This window comes from Anguilla rostrata, chromosome 3 (assembly GCF_018555375.3).
Source record: "Anguilla rostrata isolate EN2019 chromosome 3, ASM1855537v3, whole genome shotgun sequence".
Classification (NCBI taxonomy): Eukaryota; Metazoa; Chordata; class Actinopteri; order Anguilliformes; family Anguillidae; genus Anguilla; species Anguilla rostrata.
Genome location: NC_057935.1, coordinates 11,197,837 through 11,216,450, shown reverse-complemented (window position 1 = coordinate 11,216,450; position 18,614 = coordinate 11,197,837). Strand labels below are relative to the sequence as shown.

At 50.2% G+C, this 18,614-nt stretch overlaps 1 protein-coding gene across 4 annotated transcripts in view; it reads right to left on the bottom strand.

Annotated features, from left to right (window-relative positions):
• LOC135250115 (spectrin beta chain, non-erythrocytic 1-like) overlaps nt 1-18,614 on the bottom strand; it is a 74,571-nt gene that overhangs the window by 29,388 nt on the left and 26,569 nt on the right. The window lies entirely within an intron of this gene.

Genomic DNA, 18,614 nt, shown 5'->3' with positions numbered 1-18,614 from the left:
CATTCAGGTTAAATTACAATCACTGTTCAAGTTCAAATACTTTTTATTTTTTTAAGTCATTTATTTCCTCCTAGTTACCAGCTACCCATCAACCAATCAGTGAAAAGCATGCCTCTCCTCTGATTGGAGCTGGCTGCGCTGCGGTACAAAAGCTCAGCGGGTCACGGTCAGTGAACATTAGCTGCTGTGCCCCTTGCCTCAATGGCATATCAGTAACCTAGGGAACACACATGACAGAAGAACAGGAGCCAGTAAACTTTTGCACAAATAACTGAGCTCTCCAGCAGTGAACAGACTGCAGGTCAATCACTCAGAGCTCGGAAGAGGAGCAGGGATTTTTATTGACAGATGACAGATGCCAGCAAGCCAATGAGGGGACTGGCCTGAGCGCATGGGGGAGGGGCCAGTGTAAGGCGGGCGCTGGCTGCACGGGTGCCCTGAGGAGCGGAGAACAGGGCGTCAGGAATCACAGCTTAACCCGTTGCCTGAGCGATGACCTCATAGTGTCACCTGACCTGTGCGGCGTGCACGTTCTTTCGAAGCCATCTGGGTCAAAGTATGACATCGTCGTCACTCAAAGGAGAGGAAAAAAAAAAAAAACTGCTTCCATAATGGCCAACGCTGCCAAGAAACACACACATGCAATCACGGATGATTGACAGTACGTGTGTGAAAAAGGAAACCTGCTTTGATACGACATTTCGTTTTGGCCGGTGGGGGAGGTGTGGCCGTCACCTCCTTGATTTCACTGTGGGTGAGTTTTATTTCCCTGATCAACTCCCGGGACAAGCCAGCCTGTTATTTCTCCAGCCCTGGTCCCTCCTTCACACTAAGAGAGGAGCAGAGGAGAGTGACGGACGTTACGCTGTTTTACGAAGAGCAAGAAGGGGCTGCACTCTCCCCTCCACTCCCTTTGGCACAGAACGCTCAGTTTAATGTCTCTGATTTCTCAATCGTTCCAGACTCAAAGGACGGGAGCACGTGCCAAATAAAATATTTGGAGAAGCGGGCGACCCACGGGCAGACAGGAGACAAGCCGGGGCCGGGGGAGAGCGGAAGCACCTGGTGCCACAGGGCGGCAGGGGTGCTTCCCTGTTGCTTGGTTACAGTAACCCAGGGAGATTTAGGTGGCCACAACGTGAAATTCTAGAAGCCCTAGAGATTCAAACACTGACAGATGCTCAGGGGTCAGTGCCAACCAAAATCACGCCACCTCACCCCAGGGGGTTCAACCTGAAGCTCTGGAGAGCCACGGTGTCTGCAGCCTTTTGCTTTATCCTTTTCATTTATTCAGGCAATTTAGGCCTTGGAGTCCGCATGACTCTTTAGCCAATCAATTCACTTAATGAATGAATTAATCACTCAAAGGAAACAAACCAGTATGACCAGCATGCACTGTGGCCCTCCATGTCTGGAGCCCGACACCTCTCTACTGTATCTAAGACACTTTGTGCCCTCACTCTAATTTTCACAACACAACTGATGGGACACCCAGTGCTGCTCTGGTTCTCTAGCAGATATCCAGTTTCAGTTTGGGGGGGGGGGGGGAGGGGGGAGGACAGGCTGTACGTTTATACCACTCTCCAGGAAGCCGTCAAACACAAGAACCTGACGGCACAACAAACAGATTGTGCTGCGTGTGCTGAAATCAAACTTCTGAGACGACACCGGTTTAAACGCAGGCATAAATCAGGCAGACGCTAATAATGGAAACTATTAAAACAATTCAGAAAGAGTAAATCATTACGCGCGGAGCCTAGAGCTGTTTGACGGGTGATTTACTCGCACAGTGACAGTCGCACAATTTATTTCACATACTTACAGTTCGCTGGAAACCTGCACTTCAGCGAACAGTCACGTGACCTAGACCAGGATTCTCTCTCTATCTGAGATCTTTGGAAACCGGTCTGTCGGGAAAGGATAACGCCTCTGAATGAAACGTGTCGGCTACGATCCTCAGCTCTGCCACCGTTCTTCTCGGAACTAAGCAGGGGGCGAGGCTTCCGGTGCCCGACCCTTAACTTCTCAGGCCGTGTTTAAGGATGTTTTATGAGCCCACAAACATCTTCACAGGACGGTGCAGTCAGGATGTCTCCCCCCGGGGCACGTGTCCTTTCCTGTATGTAGCTGTAAAGTTCTCACGCGGGTGTGAGGTTTCTCTTTTCCGTTCCGATCGAAACCCTACCCGCTCGAAGCTGACCCAAACGCAACTCAAGGGTCTGAAAGACTGACCCGAGCCTGACCGGCCCCCATCTAAACTGTTCTCCGATCCGCGGAAGACATGCAGCAATACGGGCAGCCGAAAAGGACCTCGAGGAATGTTCCGGACAAGGCCGCACTTCAATCATATTTCTCACAGAAACCTGCAATAAGGACGATGAGGCCATCTGTCTCGCCAGTAATGAGATGGAGAGAGAGCACTTAAACACATAAGTGGAATTCCTGCACGGTGACTGAGGCTGGTGTTGGGCAATCGGAAGGGGCCCGGAAATGGGAGTGTGCGTGTGTGTGTGTGTGTGTGTGTATGTGTGGGGTGTGTGTGTGCGTGTGTGTGCATTGTGTGTGCGCACGTGCCAGTGTGTGTGTGCATGTGTGATGCGTGTAATGTGTGTAGGTGCATACGTGCACGTATGCATGCGTGCTTACGTGTGCGTATGTGTCCGTGTTGGAGATGACAGGGCTGTGCTATTGGCTGCCCTTGGGCCAGGGAGACACATTCTCTGGCCTTGGTCTGAGTCTGGCTCGGCCCAGCCAGCCTTCAGCATTCCAGGGTCGGGACTCGAACAACAACGCACCCCCCCATCAGTGCACTGAACTCTCATCTTAACTAAATTAACATGCAATGCAGAATAACATGTTTTTTTAAACTTGTTAACAAGTACTATTGACTTTACCACTGAATGGCAGGGTAGTTAAAAGGAACACCATCTTATAAAAAATAAATAAGTGAGTGTGTGCATGTGTGTGAGAGATAGAGAGAGGAAGAATAAGTCTGCGTGCAAGTGAGCGTGTGACGAGTGAGAGAGAGAGGGTGTGTGAGAGAGAGAGAGAGAGAGTGGGTGTGTGTGAGAGAGAGAGAGAGAGTGAGAGAGAGAGCACTTCTTTCAGCTTCCTTCATATAAGGAACAGATTGTTGAGGTCTTACACTGCTGCTCCTAGCGTGAAAATAATATACAGCTCATCTAAAATACCCAGGTAATTATGGATATGAAAGGTTATACAATGTGAAAATTTTAGTAGTGTAAGTTATACTGGAAATGGATCCCTGCTAAGAACATTATTAACACAATGTGATAGAAAGTATGTGTAATCAATCACCTGAAAAAAGAGAGGAGATTCCATTGTGAGTTTGACACGAGAGAGAGAGAGAGAAAGAGAGAGGGAGAGAGAGGGAAAAGAGTTGGGTGTCAGTCATGTCAGATCTCTATATAACTGACACACCCAGAGAGACCCTGTTTGTACAGTGGAGCAGTTACGCAGTCAGCATGCACTGTATAAACAGCCACACACAGGCAGCCCATTGTGGGCCAGGGTAAGACCGGTGTGGCTGACAGGGGATTGTGGGGAACAGAGAGGCCGCTTTGCATAGCAAATCCCACAGGACCAGGAGAGGACAGGACAGGACAGGCCGGCCGAATGATCCCCCCCTCCCAATCCCCCCCCCACTCCCCGGTGTGGGAGGAGATCCGCAGACCTCCTGCACCATCAGGACTCAGTAACTGATCTCTTCCTGGGCTGTGATCCGCAAACAAAAAAAAAAACCCCTGACCACACAATGCACCTGAGGTCAAGCCAAGACTCAACCGGGTTCCATCCCCAGGTAGGACACTGCCCTCGTACCCCTATCTGAGCACAGCCGCTCCAGATAACAGCACCTCTCTTTGTCCTTCTAAAAGGACATGAGGTCATTTAAACTGATCTAAAGCCATGCGTGGCAGAGTACTGCGCTGCACCTGTACTGTACTGACTGTAAGGAACTGCACAAGCTAAAGGCCACACTGTGCCCTCTGTGAGTGGAATTAGCAGCAGCTTAGGAGTTTTCAGATCTCAGGGGATGACAAACCCCCCACCCCCCCCAACCCAACTCCAACCCATCCCTCCCCCCCTCTCTCTTACTGAGCCTCAGGGCACAGGCAGGCAGGAAGGCCAGGACTGGAAAGACTGGTTCCAGAGGACAGTCTCAGGCGCTGCGCAGGTGTCGTGGTTCTCCTGAGCGTGGTGACGACCACGCCCCCCTCTGCAGATCCCGCGGGCAGACAGCGCAGTGCACGGCACACGCGTGTCACTCTAGTCACGCAAAGCACACGCACATCACGCAAAGCACACGCATGTCTCTCCTCACGCACAGCACACGCACGTCCCTCTCAGGTACGAAACACAGATTGGAAACACCTGACTGGAGAAGGGTTCTGCTCACGCACCATTTTTGTTTTCCAAAAAAAAGGAGGAGGTACAGGCACCCAATGCAAAAGCCCTCGAATCCCTAAACTTCCCCAAAATTACCCAAATCAGCCACATTTGAATGTCCTGTAGCTGTCAAGTCTTCTTAGAAAGGCAAACAATTTGTTAGTCTGGCATCATGTGATGGCTAGCAGGTTTGCTTTAGCTTATGATAATTCTCAAGAGATGCTCCTTGGTTCACCACCTTTCATTTCAACTCTCTGAACCTGAGCCTTGGGTCACATGGGAATGGATAAATGTGTCTGCGTCATTATCTCGTGTGAATAACAGGACAGCCATAACTGTACAGGAAATAAAGCTCTCTGGGATGAGAAGGACTCAATGGGACATGACACGTCCTGCCTCAGTCTGCATTCAAGAAACAAGAGGAGGATTATCAACACATTTCTAAATGATGGGAGCCCGGAATGTTCTGCAGAAGAGAAGCGCTTTGGTTCTTCTGCCCGCATCGACCCTGCAGCATTATGGGAATGTCCTACGTCTGGCTGGCATGTCTTACCACAGGCTTACCGCGACTCGTCAAAGGCAGTCCAACGAAAACAAGGCAGAAAGCTGGGCAATTTCGGTAGCGTTTGATTGGGCAAAACAAAAACCACAGGCTCTACATAGCAACTCTGAGGTTTTACGGCGACAAAACAAACCGGGTTTCGTCCGCAAACAAATTCTTGAAGTTGAAGGAAAGCGGTTTCGTTTTTATGAGAGGCTAATTGCTCTCCGAGCTGCCATTAGCCCCAGACACTGGGCTTCTGTGGAACAAAACAAGCTACAGAGGACTCTGGCTGCCCTTCCTCTACATTCACTTCATACTATATCAACATCTACAAACACAAAACAAAACTACTGAACACATGTACCCTCATACAGGAAATAATATACATAGATCACATACACATACAGAGACACACACACACACACACACACACACACACACACATGAATCTGTAGTGTTCAGCCAAGCTTCGACCAAAAGAACCTACAGATGGTCAGATATGAAATCTGAAGCTAAAACAGTAGCAGCGTCATGTTGTTTTCTAAAGGAAACCCAGAAGAGTAAAAAAAAATATATCCTCCAATACAGGCTGGAGTAGAACAAAATCAGACAGACGGCATGTTTGTTTTGTCCACTGTGGTCACACATCAAAAGGAGGTGGAGCCAAAGTGACCTAAAATGGAGGGAGAGGCTGATGCCCGTCCACAGGCAAGCTCTGAGACTGTGGGGGGGGGGGGGCTCATATCCTCCCCACCACATGGAAAACTCTGACATCTCTACCTGAATAGAAGAATGAGGTATACATATTCTGCTCTGCAGTCTTATGTCAACAGAACCGGGGCATGCAGAAACAAAAGGAACGCCCTCTTCATGCCCAGACATTTACTCATTTCCATTCACACCACCAGGTTTGAGAAAATAATACATCTGACTGAAAAGAAATCGCTGTTGTTTATTTTACATATTTTTCAGGGACCGAACAGTGACAGCTGACACAATGGCAAGAGGTACCACTTTACCCTCAAACATTCAGACTATATTCACACAGCGTATGCTTCCACTCACAAACCCAAACTCTGCATTCAGTTCACATACAGCCGCACACTCACACACACCGCATGTGCACTTTACTACACACACTTGAATAGCAGGGATGCCATGTTTTATGCTCTCAAACAGCACATTCGCATACAAACTCACACTAACAGCTCTATTTGCTTACTTCAAACAAGACGAAGCGCACATATACACACATGCAAACACCCAAACATAAGTGCACGCACACAGGTGTGGAAGCGTGCACATGCATACACATGCATGAGCATACGTACGCGCCTGCCTACAGCACTAGGTCTCCTCTTTTGGGAGAGACTTCCTGAGGGCTCTTCAGGAACTCCAGGATTCCTCTACAGAGAGGCAGTTGGAGTGTGAGTGGTGGGGGGGGGTGGGGGTGGATTGGGCCGTGGGAAGAGGCTCTATCCGGTGAGACAGAGTCGGGAACATTCCTACAAACACAGGTTATGTTGTTACAACACGCAACACCGGGGGGGGGGGGGCATTCTGATCCATGCCTTCTCCATGACAACCGAGTCAAAGATGTAGGGGTTTGATAGGCAAACAAAAAAGCCGGTCAGACAGACAGACATACATCTTTCTCCCTCACTTCCTTTCGTTCATGTGCTAACCACATGCGTTATGACTCTTTACTTTCACAAAGCAGTGCGCTGAACCGAGTCTTCCCACTGCACCAGTGTGCTCAGGAGGGTCTGGCCTGGTGTGCCACACAGCGCTGTTTAGAATGGGGAACGTGGGGCTCCTGAAGTCACACCCTCTGACCCTGGCCTGGGGGTTCTGTGGGCAGCGGGGTCCAGTGGGAGGGAGGCTTCACACCCCACTGGGTAAAACCCAACTTGACCGGACACCAGCCAACGCTCGACAGTACCGCAGTCCGTTAGGGGGAAAAAGGGCGCGGCCCAGCAGGAGGTCCGCAAAGTCAGAAGAAGCGATGGTGGGCACGTGCCGCAGTGCGCCCTCTCAAACCGCCGAGATGGCGCGGTCGCTCAATCGCCAAACAAAGAGCTCATAAAGACGGAGAACAGCGCCCCCCCATGGCACCACTGTGCAAAGCCACCCGCTGGTCACTGATGTCACCGGGTTGGGCACACAAATCACTTGCATAACGCGCCCCCGCCACTCAAAACGCCGCCGGCTCGCGGCTGCTTTTCTCCTGTGGCGGTGCCGCGCCCGCGGGCCGGGGCAGCCAGCTGTCTGCAGACGGACTAAATAAACCGCGGCTCAATAAACCAACTCCTCCCGTCTTCTGCTCCCGCCGAGCGTGTGCGAGCGAGCGAGCGAGCCCCGCGCGTTTATTATCCCAACCCCACGCGCCTGAGCCCGGCTCTCCGCGGTGGTTCCACAGGAAGCGCCAACACCCAGCAACCTTTTCACAAAATGGCTGTTGTTTTTTCTGCCACATTAAGCTATCGAGCGGGTACTTTTCAGTGGGAGCAAGCAGTCTCTCACTGCTCATGAAACCCAACACTGGACAGGAATGGGGGGGGTGTGTGTGAGGGGGGGGAGGCGGGAGCTGCTCGAAATCCATCCCTGTGGTTTCCCTGCTGTGACAACGGGTGGGGGTGAGAATACAAAATGCCTCCTTTTTTTCAACAGATGTTTTTTTTTCCCCCCCCAGCCATGCCACTGTAATACTACAGTTACAAATAATAATGATTTAATCCAGAGGAAATGCAGAGCCAGACTTGCACAGGTCTGACACATAAAGGCTGTAATCTGCTGTGCAGAGATGGGCTGATAAAAGGGAAAGGGGCGTGTCTGCAGGCTGGCCTCACAGTGGGAGGGGCCCTGACTGTAAACTAAAGGAGGTATGAGGTTTCATACAAAAACACACACACACACACACACCCACAAACACACCCACAAACACACACAGACACACAGACACACACACACACACATAGCCACAAGACACGCTCGCACACATGCGCACACACAAAAACACACAGACACAGTTTTTCCTTTATTTGCTCAGTGGACGCCCTATACCAGGAACTCTTTAACAGTATTCATTTACTTACAACTTGCATGTCGCCCACTTACACAGTTGGATCTTTATGTAAGGGATCCATGTAAAACTACCTTACTCTCGGGTACAATGGCAGTGCCACACCAGGAAATCCAATATGCCACCGTCAGGTGGAAAGCCCGATCCCTAAACCGCTGGCTATATTATACACACCTGCGCCCACAGGTGTGTATAACGTATAAATACAATCTTCTATTTGATTAGTTTTACCCTCCTGCTATGATCAAACACTCCAGTTCAGGCTGAGTGATTTTTGAGTATCTGTTTTTGTCAAGCTCTGTGAGATTTAACAGCGTCAGCGCTGCTCAATGTTGTTTTTTGATTATATGATACCGACTGGTAGCAAGCAGGCCAGGAGTGGGGCTAATTAGGGAGCGCGCTTCCGTCAGTCAGGCGCAAAGCCACAGAAAAAGCAGATCCCCTCAAGCTATCAGCTAATGCCCAAATGGCCCAGTCATGTTTAAAACACTATTCATACTACAGCAGCACAGAAGCGCAACCGCTCCAGCCGCTTGAAGCAACAGCAGACCAAAAGCACTACAAACTACTGACCTGTGTTCTACACTGTCTCTGCAAGACAGATACAGGTTAAGGTGTGATGTGGTTCAGCAATTGTTCCGTCAGTACAAACGGGGTGACAGAGATTTACTTTGTGCTCACTCAAAGAATGTAACCTAGGGCCACTACTGTACTGTGCGGGAGATTATCTTGGAAGAGTGAATTCTAGGGTGTCTTTAAAAACATTTTTTTTTTTTGATGCAGGAATTTGTGGATGGTGGAGATCCACAATCCCATTCACTAACCCCACAGAACCAAGAGGGAAATCCCATTCACTAACCCCACAGAACCAAGAGGGCAATCCCACTCACTAATCCCACAGAACCAAGAGGGCAATCCCACTCACTAATCCCACAGAACCAAGAGGGCAAACCCACTCACTAATCCCACAGAACCGAGAGGGCAATCCCACTCACTAACCCTGGCACCTCTGTGGTGGCGGTGGGGGAAGGGGGCGTATGGAAGCTGGAACGAGGCGGCTGCAGAGGGCTGGTGTCTGCTACGCAGGTGTGTGAGCATTCCAGAAAGGTGCCAACTTCCAACTGTTTATTTCCCTTCCCCCGCCAGCGCCGTCACATGGCTTCCAAACCAGAGACGTGCCCCGGGATCAGAATACCATCACAAAATTCCTTCGAGCAAAACACAGACCGGCTGCCTCGATCGTGATCGTGACTGGCGTCTCGAGTTTCCCCCGTCCGTGTTGACTGGAAACACGGAGAGGCTGTATACACAACACGGCCAATCGGAGCCCAGAACACAGCGTCTGGGTCAAGGTGTTTGGCCCGTCCCAACACTGACCCTGAAACGATGGGCTTTGGGGAGGGTGAACAAGAGTTTGCCCCTCCTCCACTTCCTCTGTGAGACAAACCAGAGTCACAATCAAGTCCTTTCTAATCCTGCACATTAATTGATGAAATATGTTTTACAGATCCTAAACATAATGAAATATCATCACACTTTATTGCAGTATTCTGGAAATATGGCATTTAGGGGTGTACCATTTTAAATGAGTACAAATGTGCAATGCAGTACCAACAGGCAGCTGGAGACAGTACAGTGGGTTTCTCAGCTGCCCCTCCCCTGCCTTCTCATTGGACGGATTCCATGCCCCCTACCGCTCCAAAGTCAGAGAGGCAGCGTTCCCGTTGTGTTACATAACTGCCCCATGTCAAGTTGTGCCGTGGAGCACTGTCACCTAAACAAACAGCATTCCTCAGCGGTTCAAGACCGCGACTTATCAGCTGACCCTGCGGCGGTGCCGTGAAGCGAAGCCACGGCGCGTGTGACGCTATCCCCCACTAGGGGGCGCGATCGCGGGTTAAACCGCGGTTTGGGGGTGTGCAGAGCGGGCTGCACCCTTCAGAGCAGGCCCAAAATTTCGCCCGCGCTCCTCTACCGCGAGCTTGCGGTGTCTCCGGAGCCCGGTCCACAGAAAGAATAATAATCTCAGACCACCAATCAGCATTTCTGCCTTTTATGACCTCGCTGTCAGAACCCCGGGAGGGCGGCAACACCGGAGCACGGGCACGGCTTGCGAGCTTGTCTGCGGTTTCTATGGTTACCCCGGCCGAGGCCGAACATGCCGTTCTGGACGCTGGGACCCGGGCCTCTCGCCCGCCCCCTAGGGGCCGAGGGGGTCATAAACCGTGTGCTTTTAGAGTCGAGTCACATGACCGCGGTGCCCCCCCCACAGGGAAGCGGTGTGTGTGTGTGTGTGTGTGTGTGTCCAAACGCGTGGCTTTCACATGCAGTCCTGAGACAGAAAGCACAAGTGTGGTAATTGCATGCCTCAGAGGGTGTCATTATTAACACTATAATCATGGGGGCGTGTCCAGAGAAGCCTGTAGCACATCTGTGGCACGATTGGCTGATCCCTTCGCCCTGAAGCCAATCCAAACCGAGAGTGCAGACAGCCCACTGTAAATGTAACGTGAAATTGCAGACAAACTGGTGTTCGGCCATAGTACGCAAGTAATTGTTATTAAAGGAAAATTCACACCTGCGACTGATACGTATTTATGGCATGTTTTTTTTTGTGTAGAAGTCCATTATATAATCAGTTCATTAAATAATCTATGTGCTAGTCATGCAAAAAATCCAGCCCTACCCGATCCAGCAGTGTGGCAGAAACTGGGAATGAAAACTTGTGCACATGCTCTCCATGGGGCACCAGTGGTAGCCCTGCCTTGCCAAGACCACAAACAGTCAAACAGAAAGGCAGGGGCGGGGAATAGATGGCTTTCGCAATCTAGAAATCTGGTTAGGACACAATAACACATGATGCAAGCGAGCGACCGCTCGGCCGAGTCGCATTCCTGCGTCTAAGAGCCATTTTGTTTGCTCAACCCAAACGTCACTAGAGTTGAAGTGGAGCGTTAAGAGGACAGCACGCCTGTGACTAAGGTCTTATCTGGTCTGGAGGCGCCATTTTCCAACCAGCTGCTGTCATTACAGGCTGCCTCAAGGGTGCACATTAGCCCACGTACACCGTACACAAGCCTACGTGCGCAGGAGCAACACCCACGTAAAAAGACTGGCAGTGGAGCGGAGAGACAAACAAGCCTAAAAGTAAACACGGGAGCCCTTTGCAAATGGGCTGCTAGCCAGGCCCGCTCTGCGAATGCACTGTGTGTGCCATTAGCACGAGTCACTGGCATGAGCTTTTAGCACCAGTCACTAGCATGAGCACCTAGCACGAGCCACTAGCACGACCAGTCGCAGCCACGTCAGCGCAGAGCTTTAGCACCATCACTAGAAACAAGCCCATGTAGCACAAGTCCTCTCTTCCTCCTGGTGTAGCCCTGCACGCCACTAGCACGAGTCGCTAGCACAAGTCACTGGCATGAGCTTTTAGCACCAGTCACTAGCACGAGCACTTAGCACGAGCCACTAGCACGAGTCGCTAGCACAAGTCACTGGCATGAGCACTTAGCACAAGCCACTAGCACGAGTCGCTAGCACGACCAGATGGCACGAGGAGTTAGCACACATCACTAGCACGAACCATTAACACAAGTCTCTTTCCTCCTGGTGTGGGCCCTGCGCTCAGCTGAGGCCAGCGCAGCAATGCTACATGCCTGCATTCATATTTTAGCGCCGGAGTCATGAGCCTGAAAAACAAATGAAGGGCGTCAGACTCACCTGCTGACCACAGCGGTTTGCAACTTCACAACACGTAAATAAGCACAGACGCCAGACACTTACACAAAACACACACAAGACAGCAGTTTGCTGGAGGGAGAAAATAAGAAATACAAAGAGAATAAAAAAACAAATACTCAATGATTAATTTACACTGCACTACAATGTGATCAATACAACACTAAACCCTGCTTTGCCATTGTTTAGTACTCAGCCAGCAACCATGTTCTGTTGCAGAGAGCAACACATCACAGCAAACCCAACTAGAAGTGACTCGACAGAGCATCTCTGCAACAATAGGACTGAAATTAGTCCAGTTATTATATATATATATATATATATAATAGTATTTGTGAATAATAGAAAAGAAATGTAATTCAGTGCATGAACTGAATTTCCCATGAACTGCCCCGGCCTCATCAGCATTAAAACCTGGATGCAGAAACATGGAGAGTGTCTACATGTTTCAGGCCCAGCAGTGAGGCTTCTGAAGCCCGATCGGCAGCGTAAGAAAGGCTCCTCTGCTTCGGCTGACGTCACCCTGGATGAAGAGTCGATGCTCAGCCTGCTCGGAGGCCGCCCGGACAGACGACGCTAGCTGATGCTACGCGTTGCACAGATAAACAGGATCATCCATCACACTGGCACACAGTGGAGCTGCACTCTAATTATGTAGCCTTCTGTTTTTTTCTACTTGACATGCTAAGAAATGTGCTCCAGTCAGTGAGACCTTTGTTTTTTTCCCCAGAGGACTTAGAGAAACTCTAATTTAGAGGACACATCAACCAATATCATTATTTTTAAGCACCACCTAGTACAATTATATTCATATATATATATATTAAAAAAATGATAACTCAAGCTTTCATCCCCAAAGCTCCCTCAAGCTTACACTTTCAAACTACCAAAATGTCAGGTTGTAGTTTCAGAGGGTTATTTAACCTGTTGATTTGCTAAAACTAGAGATAGCTGAGGACTGAACAACAGAACGATTTGTGAAAGAAAAATCAGTGTGAAAACCTGACACTCAAATGATACCACGATTTAACTGCTTAACATTTAACACTATCCAGGGCCAAACTGCACATACTTTTTATACCGCTAGATACGCAACGCTGCGATCTCATGGTCCGACTACATTTTTTTCATGCCGAGAAGCAGCCTGGCATTTTCACAATGCCCCCTTACTGAAGCAGTCAGCAATTACAAAAATCTGAGGAGCACATGTGAACAACAGCTTATTACAGTAGCTATTCCGGCTGCCACAGATAAATTCTTACCTAACTAGGCATTACAATACATTACATTACAGGCATTTAGCAGACGCTCTTATCCAGAGCGACTTGCACAACTTTTTTTTTCCCCACACCATTTGCGGTTTAACAGTACTGACCGTGGTCTTTTAGTGGTCACCCTGCAAAAAACTGTCTACCTGAGAACTGACACTACCCACCTCAAACCTGAACCTTCGCTCAACCACTTGACAGCAGTGTCCTTTGTAGCTTTCTGAGCACACATCTTAAGATCATAATTCTACACAGCTAAACTCCAGCGATCCTGAGGCATCCAAGCTGTACAAGAACATGCCAACCAAAAGAAATGAATAAACGTTTTGAACTGAGGGCACACGATGAAGTGCTCTTGGCAAGTGAGAGAAAATAGCCGGCTCTCCAGAGCCAGGGAGGACTGTGAATCCACTGTGAGCGACGGGGTCAGGGCCTCTCCACAGCAGCCCACAGTTTGTCATAGTGGTCAGAGAGCTGAAGCTGTAATGAGAGGGTTCAGACACTGCCGTCATACCGATGGACAGGGTAAATATATCCTGCTGCATCGCCTGCTCTGGCTAAGTGTGTCTGCACGGAAAAATAAATCATATACGGAGCTACTGTAAGAATATTCCATAATCAAACCATCAGACTATTGTTTTGTTAGTGTGGCCATTAAAGTTGAGATACGGAGCGTGTAGTCAAATCCAACACAGGCCTGGGACAGGAGACTGATGGGGGGGTGGGACAGTAACTGCCACTAAGAAGCAGGAAACGGGGTTTTGCCCGAGGACGTGGACTGCTGGTGGAATGCTGGGGACCGTAGTGAAGGGGCACAAATGAGGGCAAAGCAAAGTGCAAACAGATTTAGTGATCAAAGGAGCAAGGTGGAAAAGTGCTGAGAGAGGAGCTGCTTTCTGCGGGTGTTACACGAGGCTGAGCCGATACTCAGTTTGATTTTTGACCCTTCAGCTGCTCACTTCTCTTTCCACAGCGGTGTTTGCACTGATATACCGAGAGGCTCAGAGCCCAATGAGGAGAGACACTCTGTTCAGTACACCTCCTGATGATCACACACACGCGCTGATGTACACACACACGCTCGCACGCACGCACACACACACACTACCTGAAACAAAAGTTTTGCAAAGGGAGAGGCACAGAAAAGTCCCGAATGCTTCACCTTAAAAATTCTTATCCAGTTTTATTTTTTGGACCATCACACTGCATCAAAACATAATGTGCTGTTATCATGCCAACAGCAGAATATCATATTACCTAAATGTCACTTAAATGTCAGACACTGCAGAAAGAAAATACAGACACAATGAAAAGTTTTTCCCATCGATGGTAAACTGTCAAAGCGAGCACACATTTGTTAATCCTCTTGAACAGGAGTTCAGCTGACCGAGAAAACACATCACTCTGTAATATTTACACAGTCAGAAAAACAATCCATTTTACTGAGGTGGAGGAGGGACAGACACACTGTTTACAGCCTTACTGATGCGGCTGCTCTGCACCACCCAGAGTGAGCGGCCAGAGAGATATTTAACATAAATACCCAAAAAACAAACGTTTTTAATAACTAGCCATACAGTATTTTATTTTTATTTATGGATTAGCTGCTTTGGCAACACCATGTCCTGTCCCTAACATGAGAAATTCCAAGCCTTACTAAAAGATTCACCTGTAGCGACAAATCAAACAGTTCAACTCGCCGATTTCCCCTATCGCCACAAACGACGGAACACCACAGCAAATTCAAATCAAACGACCCGTTTTATAACAACACAATATATTTATAGTGAACTTCAGAGGGCCGCGTTCATAAAACATTTACTACAGTGTACACAAGTGCGTGCCTGCAGAGATAAAGCGGGTACTTTACAAAGGTTTCGGTTAATTTTCCAACAGGTTCCTGCAGGAGTCAATGATTATTTTATAAGGCTAATCCCGCAGACCTGTTCCTCCCTGTTCCTGTGTAGGGGGATGCCAGGCAGGGGTGAAGGGGAGAGGGTACGGGCTCTGCTCGGAGGGAGCGGACACGGGTACGCGGTCTGTCAGACGCGGACTCCACACGTCACTGATCGCTCAACTCTGACTGTGCAGAGAGGGGTGTGTGTGTGGGGGGGGGGGGGGCCTCTCCGGCAAGGCATCACATTCCTGGCACTTTGACAGCGAGCGAGGTCGTCGCAGTGGATTTCCTCTGAAGGATTAGGCCTGTATCCAATGCAGCACAGCCTGGAGCGTCTCAGCACACGCAGAGCGAGGAGAGCGAGGGCTTCTGGCTTTGAGACGTGCTGGGGCAAAGAGCGCGTTGCACATTCAGATCCAATCAAACCGCGGCATGAAGAACGCTCCGTTGACATAAGCCACATAAGACTGCCAGCTGACGCAAGAAGTGCCATAAGAATGCCGGTTTACATAAGAAGTGCCAAAGGACTCTATAAGTTGGCATTAAAGTGCCATACTGCAAGACCGTCAGTTGACATATGAAGTGACATAAGACCGTCAGCTGACACAAGTGACATAACACTGTCGACTGAAATATGAAGTGCCATAAGACTGTCAGTTGACATAGGTGCCCTAAGGCTCCTGCCTGCGGCACACGCAGTGCAGCCCTCCTGAAAGTGAGCTGCACAGCTGCAGGAGCGAGTACGAGCGACACAGCGTCTTTACGATTCACATTAGCCTTTCAGATCAGGAGAAAAAGGGGGAAACGGGGGAACAAAATGACTGCCTCCTCCCCTGCACACAAAAAAAATCATCCTGGGGGAGGAACTGTTACGTGAGGGATGCTGCGTGCAAGAAGATTTGCACAAGGATTTGCCTTCCAAAAGGATCTGACAGTTCCATGAACACAATGGTGGCCGTGCCTATCGGGGGAGCGGGTCAGATTGGGGGGCCTATGGGGGAGGCTTTCCAGGAAAGGGAGCTGGAGGACCTGTCGGAGAAGTAGGGGGCTCCTATGGGGAAGTGGCTAGGATGGGGGGGCCCAATGTGGCAAGTGGGTAGGATAGGGGTGCCTTGTGTGGAGTGTGGATAGGACGGGGGGCCCAATGTGGGGAGTGGGTAAGATGATGGGGCCTATGGGAGAGTTGGTAAGATAGGGGACCCTGTGTGGGGAGTGGGTAGGATTGGGGGGAGGTTCCTATGTGGGGAGGGGGTGGGGGCTGCAGGTTGGATTAGCAAAGCAGTGGGAGTAAGAAGCCAGACATGCAGCAAGGTGATAAAGCATGAAAGTCAGTCAGGGATAAATCAGGCTGAACTCAAAACCCCGAGCTCTTACACCTGCGCACATTCTCCACCGTTTGGGGCACGCTCACAGGCCTTAGAAACGGTTGGCCAGTCTGTCGGCGGATGTGTTGCATCTTGCCGCGTTGCAAGGGGAGAGAGAAACTGATACAAAGAGAGCGCCAGAGAGAAAAGAGAGAGAAGAGAAAGAGAAGAGAGAGAGGCAGCTTTAAGTCAGCGGTAAGGAATTGGCCCGGGGCAGCCAGACTGGCTTTTCCAGTGCGTCTCAGTCGAGGCGCAGATCTCCCTCAGAGATTAGAGCCGACGCGCTGAGGAGATACTGGAGCGCTGAGGGGGATGACTGACGTGCTGGAGAGACGACTGCCGCTGCAAAGAGGACTGATGTACTGGGGAAATTACTGACACGCTAAAGAGATGACTGACATGCCGGGGGAAATGACTGACATGCTCGGAGAGACGACTGACACGCTGCAAAGATGACTGACATGCTGGAAACTACTGGCACACTGAAGAGATGACTGATGTGGTGAGGAGGATGACTGGGAGATGACCGAGGCACTTTGAAGATGACCGACGCAATGGGGAGACGACTGACAGGCTGGGGAAATGACTGATGCTCAGGGGAGATGACTGACAGCAGGATGGACAGTGACACTGATCGCCAAGGATGAGCTGATCAGGGGAAGAGCAACCGGATCAGCCTCAAGAGTCAACTTCTTAGTGTAAGAAGGTCTAATGAGTGCAGTACACTACATCACTGCCTGTTAGTGGATACTCCCGTACAGAGCTAGTTACATTTTTAAATACAACCCCCTTACAGTGCTGGGTATTTACAGAAGCAGTTTGGCTCAAGGGTACAATGGCACTGCCCCACCTGGGAATGTAACACTCAACCTCGGAGGTGCATGCCAAGCTGCCTAAACTTTATGCTACACTGGAGTAGCAGTTAAATCACCACATAACCTCACCCGCTCAAAGAGAAAAAACACACTGGAGGTACTTAGGCAAAGGGGGGGAAAAAAAGCTAAAATAATCTGACCATGAACTGTGTGTTATCACAGGAACCAATCGATGGGTTCTGCATGTACCTGCAGATATCAGTCTCACCAAACAGCCCCTTTGTGAAGCCACTTTGCGAAATCCCATTTGTCCTCCGGGTCTCTGAGTCCCATACCAAAGATTACGGGACTGCAGTTTCAAAACCGCTGTTGTTCCATTGTGCTTTCACTCTGGGGCCAGGCAGGAAGCCTCCACACAACCTTGTGCTAACATCCATACTACCCTTCATATTACAAATCACGACACATGACTGAAGCCTTTCCCAATCACAAGTTCAACCTTCCAGCCCCACACTGGCACTGACCGGGAGCAGCTTTTTGGGGCGTGCGCCCTTGACCCCCTGCGGTTACTCATTACTCTGAGCTCCGCACAGCCGCGGAGAGGGCGACCGGTTTGACTGGCTGGCAGCCGTCCTTATTGACAGAACCTGAATTTCTGCACCTCCCCCCCTGAAGCTGAAAGGCTGCTGTAAATTAATCAGCAACCAGGCACCGGGAGAGGCTGTGGATCGGTTACTCTCGACAGGGCCAGTTTTTTCACATAACGGGGAGAAGCAATAACCGTGTGACAGGCCATCACTCAGGAGTCACACACACACACACACACACACACACACACACACACACACACGCACACACACACACAAGTACACAACGCCGAGGCCTAATCGCTTTCCGTGCGAGTCTGAGACGCGAGCGCTTCGGCGAACGCGACGTCTCCTTTCGAAACGGGAGGAAGTCGAGCTGCCGCCCGAGGCCGTCCAAACACTGCCTCTGTGCACACGAACGTCTTCAGGACAGCAGCCTTTTCCAGCGAAACCGAACCGCACGCTAAAGTAGCACCCGTACAGACGCAAAATGCGGAAAAAAAGTACGCAGCTGTGTGCGGAGATCTTCGGCGGGCCAAACTCCGCAAAGAGAGGTGGAGCAGAGAGAGCGAGCCACATCCGCACACCGCGAGTGGGGCCAGGGAGCCGCGTGTGGGAGCTGTGCTGGGTCACCATTCCCGTGGGCTCTGCTCTCTCATGAGGCACCGTGTGGGACCTAATCCAAACACACACACACGCGCACACACAGAGACACAGAGACACACACACACACACCGTACCGTACACACGCACACACAGACACACAAACACACACACACTGTACCGTACACGCGCACACACAGACACACAAACACACACACACTGTACCGTACACGCGCACACACAGACACACAAACACACACACACTGTACCGTACACGCGCGTGTACACACAGTCGCACTCTCGCACGCA